The sequence below is a fragment of the Accipiter gentilis genome, unplaced genomic scaffold (genome assembly GCF_929443795.1).
Source record: "Accipiter gentilis unplaced genomic scaffold, bAccGen1.1, whole genome shotgun sequence".
NCBI lineage: Eukaryota > Metazoa > Chordata > Aves > Accipitriformes > Accipitridae > Astur > Astur gentilis.
This window is the reverse complement of record NW_026061008.1, coordinates 3,036,490-3,044,654: the sequence shown is the minus strand read 5'-3', so window position 1 is coordinate 3,044,654 and position 8,165 is coordinate 3,036,490.

The window sequence follows — 8,165 nt, the reverse complement described above, 5'->3', positions numbered from 1 at the left end:
CAGACACTCAGCATGTCACGGTGCTCGTTCTCGGCAGAAACTTTTTCTGAAAAGGCAAACGTCTGGCTCCTTCTCCCACAAGGAAGGTGCCAGCCCTGAAAGCTCTTGCTGGTCTTCACTATCCCTCTGCAGCCTATCTTTAGCCTCAACAGCAGTGGGGATCTCGGCTTTTCCAGAGACTCAGCATGTCACGGTGCTCGTTCTCGGCAAAAACTTTTTCTGAAAAGGCAAACGTCTGGCTCCTTCTCCCACAAGTAAGGTGCCAGCCCTGAAAGCTCTTGCTGGTCTTCACCGTCCCCCTGCAGCCTATCCACAGGCACAACAGCACTGGGGATCTCTGCTTTCCCAGAGACTCAGCATCCCATGGTGCTCGCTCTCGGCAGAGCCTTTTTCTGAAAAGGCAAACGTCTGGCTCCTTCTCCCACAAGGAAGCTGCCAGCCCTGAAAGATCTTGCTGGTCTTCACCGTCCCCCTGCAGCCTATCCACAGGCACAACAGCACTGGGGATCTCTGCTTTCCCAGAGACTCAGCATGTCACGGTGCTCGTTCTCGGCAGAAACTTTTTCTGAAAAGGCAAACGTCTGGCTCCTTCTCCCACAAGGAAGGTGCCAGCCCTGAAAGATCTTGCTGGTCTTCACCGTCCCCCTGCAGCCTATCCACAGGCACAACAGCACTGGGCATCTCTGCTTTCCCAGAGACTCAGCATCTCATGGTGCTCGCTCTCGGCAGAGCCTTTTTCTGAAAAGGCAAACGTCTGGCTCCTTCTCCCACAAGGAAGATGCCAGCCCTGAAAGCTCTTGCTGGTCTTCACTATCCCTCTGCAGCCTATCTTTAGCCTCAACAGCAGTGGGGATCTCTGCTTTTCCAGAGACTCAGCATGTCACGGTGCTCGTTCTCGGCAGAAACTTTTTCTGAAAAGGCAAACGTCTGGCTCCTTCTCCCACAAGTAAGGTGCCAGCCCTGAAAGATCTTGCTGGTCTTCACCGTCCCCCTGCAGCCTATCCACAGGCGCAACAGCACTGGGGATCTCTGCTTTCCCAGAGACTCAGCATCTCATGGTGCTCGCTCTCGGCAGAAACTTTTTCTGAAAAGGCAAACGTCTGGCTCCTTCTCCCACAAGGAAGGTGCCAGCCCTGAAAGCTCTTGCTGGTCTTCACTATCCCTCTGCAGCCTATTTTTAGCCGCAACAGCACTGGGGATCTCTGCTTTCCCAGAGACTCAGCATGTCACGGTGCTCGTTCTCGGCAGAAACGTTTTCTGAAAAGGCAAACGTCTGGCTCCTTCTCCCACAAGGAAGGTGCCAGCCCTGAAAGATCTTGCTGGTCTTCACCGTCCCCCTGCAGCCTATCCACAGGCACAACAGCACTGGGGATCTCTGCTTTCCCAGAGACTCAGCATCTCATGGTGCTCGCTCTCGGCAGAGCCTTTTTCTGAAAAGGCAAACGTCTGGCTCCTTCTCCCACAAGGAAGGTGCCAGCCCTGAAAGCTCTTGCTGGTCTTCACTATCCCTCTGCAGCCTATCCACAGGCACAACAGCACTGGGGATCTCTGTTTTCCCAGAGACTCAGCATGTCACGGTGCTCGTTCTCGGCAGAAACTTTTTCTGAAAAGGCAAACGTCTGGCTCCTTCTCCCACAAGGAAGGTGCCAGCCCTGAAAGATCTTGCTGGTCTTCACCGTCCCCCTGCAGCCTATCCACAGGCACAACAGCACTGGGGATCTCTGCTTTCCCAGAGACTCAGCATCTCATGGTGCTCGCTCTCGGCAGAGCCTTTTTCTGAAAAGGCAAACGTCTGGCTCCTTCTCCCACAAGGAAGGTGCCAGCCCTGAAAGCTCTTGCTGGTCTTCACTATCCCTCTGCAGCCTATCTTTAGCCGCAACAGCACTGGGGATCTCTGCTTTCCCAGAGACTCAGCATGTCACGGTGCTCGTTCTCGGCAGAGCCTTTTTCTGAAAAGGCAAACGTCTGGCTCCTTCTCCCACAAGGAAGGTGCCAGCCCTGAAAGCTCTTGCTGGTCTTCACCGTCCCCCTGCAGGCTATCCACAGGCACAACAGCACTGGGGATCTCTGCTTTCCCAGAGACTCAGCATGTCACGGTGCTCGTTCTCGGCAGAAACTTTTTCTGAAAAGGCAAACGTCTGGCTCCTTCTCCCACAAGGAAGCTGCCAGCTCTGAAAGCTCTTGCAGGTCTTCACTATCCCTCTGCAGCCTATCTTTAGCCGCAACAGCACTGGGGATCTCTTCTTTTCCAGAGACTCAGCATGTCACGGTGCTCGTTCTCGGCAGAATCTTTTTCTGAAAAGGCAAATGTCTGGCTCCTTCTCCCACAAGGAAGGTTCCAGCCCTGAAAGCTATTGCAGGTCTTCACTATCCCTCTGCAGCCTATCCACAGGCACAACAGCACTGGGGATCTCTGCTTTCCCAGAGACTCAGCATGTCACGGTGCTCGTTCTCGGCAGAAACTTTTTCTGAAAAGGCAAACGTCTGGCTCCTTCTCCCACAAGGAAGGTGCCAGCCCTGAAAGATCTTGCTGGTCTTCACCGTCCCCCTGCAGCCTATCCACAGGCACAACAGCACTGGGGATCTCTGCTTTCCCAGAGACTCAGCATCTCATGGTGCTCGCTCTCGGCAGAGCCTTTTTCTGAAAAGGCAAACGTCTGGCTCCTTCTCCCACAAGGAAGGTGCCAGCCCTGAAAGATCTTGCTGGTCTTCACCGTCCCCCTGCAGCCTATCCACAGGCACAACAGCACTGGGGATCTCTGCTTTCCCAGAGACTCAGCATCTCATGGTGCTCGCTCTCGGCAGAGCCTTTTTCTGAAAAGGCAAACGTCTGGCTCCTTCTCCCACAAGGAAGGTGCCAGCCCTGAAAGCTCTTGCTGGTCTTCACTATCCCTCTGCAGCCTATCTTTAGCCGCAACAGCACTGGGGATCTCTGCTTTCCCAGAGACTCAGCATGTCACGGTGCTCGTTCTCGGCAGAAACTTTTTCTGAAAAGGCAAACGTCTGGCTCCTTCTCCCACAAGGAAGGTGCCAGCCCTGAAAGATCTTGCTGGTCTTCACCGTCCCCCTGCAGCCTATCCACAGGCACAACAGCACTGGGGATCTCTGCTTTCCCACAGACTCAGCATCTCATGGTGCTCGCTCTCGGCAGAAACTTTTTCTGAAAAGGCAAACGTCTGGCTCCTTCTCCCACAAGGAAGGTGCCAGCCCTGAAAGCTCTTGCTGGTCTTCACTATCCCTCTGCAGCCTATCTTTAGCCTCAACAGCAGTGGGGATCTCTGCTTTTCCAGAGACTCAGCATGTCACGGTGCTCGTTCTCGGCAGAAACTTTTTCTGAAAAGGCAAACGTCTGGCTCCTTCTCCCACAAGTAAGGTGCCAGCCCTGAAAGATCTTGCTGGTCTTCACCGTCCCCCTGCAGCCTATCCACAGGCACAACAGCACTGGGGATCTCTGCTTTCCCAGAGACTCAGCATCTCATGGTGCTCGCTCTCGGCAGAGCCTTTTTCTGAAAAGGCAAACGTCTGGCTCCTTCTCCCACAAGGAAGGTGCCAGCCCTGAAAGCTCTTGCTGGTCTTCACTATCCCTCTGCAGCCTATCTTTAGCCGCAACAGCACTGGGGATCTCTGCTTTCCCAGAGACTCAGCATGTCACGGTGCTCGTTCTCGGCAGAGCCTTTTTCTGAAAAGGCAAACGTCTGGCTCCTTCTCCCACAAGGAAGGTGCCAGCCCTGAAAGCTCTTGCTGGTCTTCACCGTCCCCCTGCAGCCTATCCACAGGCACAACAGCACTGGGGATCTCTGCTTTCCCAGAGACTCAGCATGTCACGGTGCTCGTTCTCGGCAGAAACTTTTTCTGAAAAGGCAAACGTCTGGCTCCTTCTCCCACAAGGAAGCTGCCAGCTCTGAAAGCTCTTGCAGGTCTTCACTATCCCTCTGCAGCCTATCTTTAGCCGCAACAGCACTGGGGATCTCTTCTTTTCCAGAGACTCAGCATGTCACGGTGCTCGTTCTCGGCAGAATCTTTTTCTGAAAAGGCAAATGTCTGGCTCCTTCTCCCACAAGGAAGGTGCCAGCCCTGAAAGCTATTGCAGGTCTTCACTATCCCTCTGCAGCCTATCCACAGGCACAACAGCACTGGGGATCTCTGCTTTCCCAGAGACTCAGCATGTCACGGTGCTCGTTCTCGGCAGAAACTTTTTCTGAAAAGGCAAACGTCTGGCTCCTTCTCCCACAAGGAAGGTGCCAGCCCTGAAAGATCTTGCTGGTCTTCACCGTCCCCCTGCAGCCTATCCACAGGCACAACAGCACTGGGGATCTCTGCTTTCCCAGAGACTCAGCATCTCATGATGCTCGCTCTCGGCAGAGCCTTTTTCTGAAAAGGCAAACGTCTGGCTCCTTCTCCCACAAGGAAGGTGCCAGCCCTGAAAGCTCTTGCTGGTCTTCACTATCCCTCTGCAGCCTATCTTTAGCCGCAACAGCACTGGGGATCTCTGCTTTCCCAGAGACTCAGCATGTCACGGTGCTCGTTCTTGGCAGAAACTTTTTCTGAAAAGGCAAACGTCTGGCTCCTTCTCCCACAAGTAAGGTGCCAGCCCTGAAAGCTCTTGCTGGTCTTCACCGTCCCCCTGCAGCCTATCCACAGGCACAACAGCACTGGGGATCTCTGCTTTCCCAGAGACTCAGCATCTCATGGTGCTCGCTCTCGGCAGAAACTTTTTCTGAAAAGGCAAACGTCTGGCTCCTTCTCCCACAAGGAAGCTGCCAGCTCTGAAAGCTCTTGCAGGTCTTCACTATCCCTCTGCAGCCTATCTTTAGCCGCAACAGCACTGGGGATCTCTGCTTTCCCAGAGACTCAGCATGTCACGGTGCTCGTTCTCGGCAGAAACTTTTTCTGAAAAGGCAAATGTCTGGCTCCTTCTCCCACAAGGAAGGTGCCAGCCCTGAAAGCTCTTGCTGGTCTTCACTATCCCTCTGCAGCCTATCTTTAGCCTCAACAGCAGTGGGGATCTCTGCTTTTCCAGAGACTCAGCATGTCACGGTGCTCGTTCTCGGCAGAAACTTTTTCTGAAAAGGCAAATGTCTGGCTCCTTCTCCCACAAGGAAGGTGCCAGCCCTGAAAGCTATTGCAGGTCTTCACTATCCCTATGCAGCCTATCCACAGGCACAACAGCACTGGGGATCTCTGCTTTCCCAGACACTCAGCATGTCACGGTGCTCGTTCTCGGCAGAAACTTTTTCTGAAAAGGCAAACGTCTGGCTCCTTCTCCCACAAGGAAGGTGCCAGCCCTGAAAGCTCTTGCTGGTCTTCACTATCCCTCTGCAGCCTATCTTTAGCCTCAACAGCAGTGGGGATCTCGGCTTTTCCAGAGACTCAGCATGTCACGGTGCTCGTTCTCGGCAAAAACTTTTTCTGAAAAGGCAAACGTCTGGCTCCTTCTCCCACAAGTAAGGTGCCAGCCCTGAAAGCTCTTGCTGGTCTTCACCGTCCCCCTGCAGCCTATCCACAGGCACAACAGCACTGGGGATCTCTGCTTTCCCAGAGACTCAGCATGTCACGGTGCTCGTTCTCGGCAGAAACTTTTTCTGAAAAGGCAAACGTCTGGCTCCTTCTCCCACAAGGAAGCTGCCAGCTCTGAAAGCTCTTGCAGGTCTTCACTATCCCTCTGCAGCCTATCTTTAGCCGCAACAGCACTGGGGATCTCTTCTTTTCCAGAGACTCAGCATGTCACGGTGCTCGTTCTCGGCAGAAACTTTTTCTGAAAAGGCAAATGTCTGGCTCCTTCTCCCACAAGGAAGGTGCCAGCCCTTAAAGCTCTTGCTGGTCTTCACTATCCCTCTGCAGCCTATCCACAGGCACAACAGCACTGGGGATCTCTGCTTTCCCAGAGACTCAGCATGTCACGGTGCTCGTTCTCGGCAGAAACTTTTTCTGAAAAGGCAAACGTCTGGCTCCTTCTCCCACAAGGAAGGTGCCAGCCCTGAAAGCTCTTGCTGGTCTTCACTATCCCTCTGCAGCCTATCTTTAGCCTCAACAGCAGTGGGGATCTCTGCTTTTCCAGAGACTCAGCATGTCACGGTGCTCGTTCTCGGCAGAAACTTTTTCTGAAAAGGCAAACGTCTGGCTCCTTCTCCCACAAGGAAGGTGCCAGCCCTGAAAGATCTTGCTGGTCTTCACCGTCCCCCTGCAGCCTATCCACAGGCACAACAGCACTGGGGATCTCTGCTTTCCCAGAGACTCAGCATCTCATGGTGCTCGCTCTCGGCAGAGCCTTTTTCTGAAAAGGCAAACGTCTGGCTCCTTCTCCCACAAGGAAGGTGCCAGCCCTGAAAGCTCTTGCTGGTCTTCACTATCCCTCTGCAGCCTATCCACAGGCACAACAGCACTGGGGATCTCTGCTTTCCCAGAGACTCAGCATGTCACGGTGCTCGTTCTCGGCAGAAACTTTTTCTGAAAAGGCAAACGTCTGGCTCCTTCTCCCACAAGGAAGGTGCCAGCCCTGAAAGATCTTGCTGGTCTTCACCGTCCCCCTGCAGCCTATCCACAGGCACAACAGCACTGGGGATCTCTGCTTTCCCAGAGACTCAGCATCTCATGGTGCTCGCTCTCGGCAGAGCCTTTTTCTGAAAAGGCAAACGTCTGGCTCCTTCTCCCACAAGGAAGGTGCCAGCCCTGAAAGCTCTTGCTGGTCTTCACTATCCCTCTGCAGCCTATCTTTAGCCGCAACAGCACTGGGGATCTCTGCTTTCCCAGAGACTCAGCATGTCACGGTGCTCGTTCTCGGCAGAAACTTTTTCTGAAAAGGCAAACGTCTGGCTCCTTCTCCCACAAGGAAGGTGCCAGCCCTGAAAGCTCTTGCTGGTCTTCACTATCCCTCTGCAGCCTATCTTTAGCCTCAACAGCAGTGGGGATCTCTGCTTTTCCAGAGACTCAGCATGTCACGGTGCTCGTTCTCGGCAGAAACTTTTTCTGAAAAGGCAAACGTCTGGCTCCTTCTCCCACAAGTAAGGTGCCAGCCCTGAAAGATCTTGCTGGTCTTCACCGTCCCCCTGCAGCCTATCCACAGGCACAACAGCACTGGGGATCTCTGCTTTCCCAGAGACTCAGCATCTCATGGTGCTCGCTCTCGGCAGAGCCTTTTTCTGAAAAGGCAAACGTCTGGCTCCTTCTCCCACAAGGAAGGTGCCAGCCCTGAAAGCTCTTGCTGGTCTTCACTATCCCTCTGCAGCCTATCTTTAGCCGCAACAGCACTGGGGATCTCTGCTTTCCCAGAGACTCAGCATGTCACGGTGCTCGTTCTCGGCAGAGCCTTTTTCTGAAAAGGCAAACGTCTGGCTCCTTCTCCCACAAGGAAGGTGCCAGCCCTGAAAGCTCTTGCTGGTCTTCACCGTCCCCCTGCAGCCTATCCACAGGCACAACAGCACTGGGGATCTCTGCTTTCCCAGAGACTCAGCATGTCACGGTGCTCGTTCTCGGCAGAAACTTTTTCTGAAAAGGCAAACGTCTGGCTCCTTCTACCACAAGGAAGCTGCCAGCTCTGAAAGCTCTTGCAGGTCTTCACTATCCCTCTGCAGCCTATCTTTAGCCGCAACAGCACTGGGGATCTCTTCTTTTCCAGAGACTCAGCATGTCACGGTGCTCGTTCTCGGCAGAATCTTTTTCTGAAAAGGCAAATGTCTGGCTCCTTCTCCCACAAGGAAGGTGCCAGCCCTGAAAGCTATTGCAGGTCTTCACTATCCCTCTGCAGCCTATCCACAGGCACAACAGCACTGGGGATCTCTGCTTTCCCAGAGACTCAGCATGTCACGGTGCTCGTTCTCGGCAGAAACTTTTTCTGAAAAGGCAAACGTCTGGCTCCTTCTCCCACAAGGAAGGTGCCAGCCCTGAAAGATCTTGCTGGTCTTCACCGTCCCCCTGCAGCCTATCCACAGGCACAACAGCACTGGGGATCTCTGCTTTCCCAGAGACTCAGCATCTCATGGTGCTCGCTCTCGGCAGAAACTTTTTCTGAAAAGGCAAACGTCTGGCTCCTTCTCCTACAAGGAAGGTGCCAGCCCTGAAAGCTCTTGCTGGTCTTCACTATCCCTCTGCAGCCTATCTTTAGCCGCAACAGCACTGGGGATCTCTGCTTTCCCAGAGACTCAGCATGTCACGGTGCTCGTTCTTGG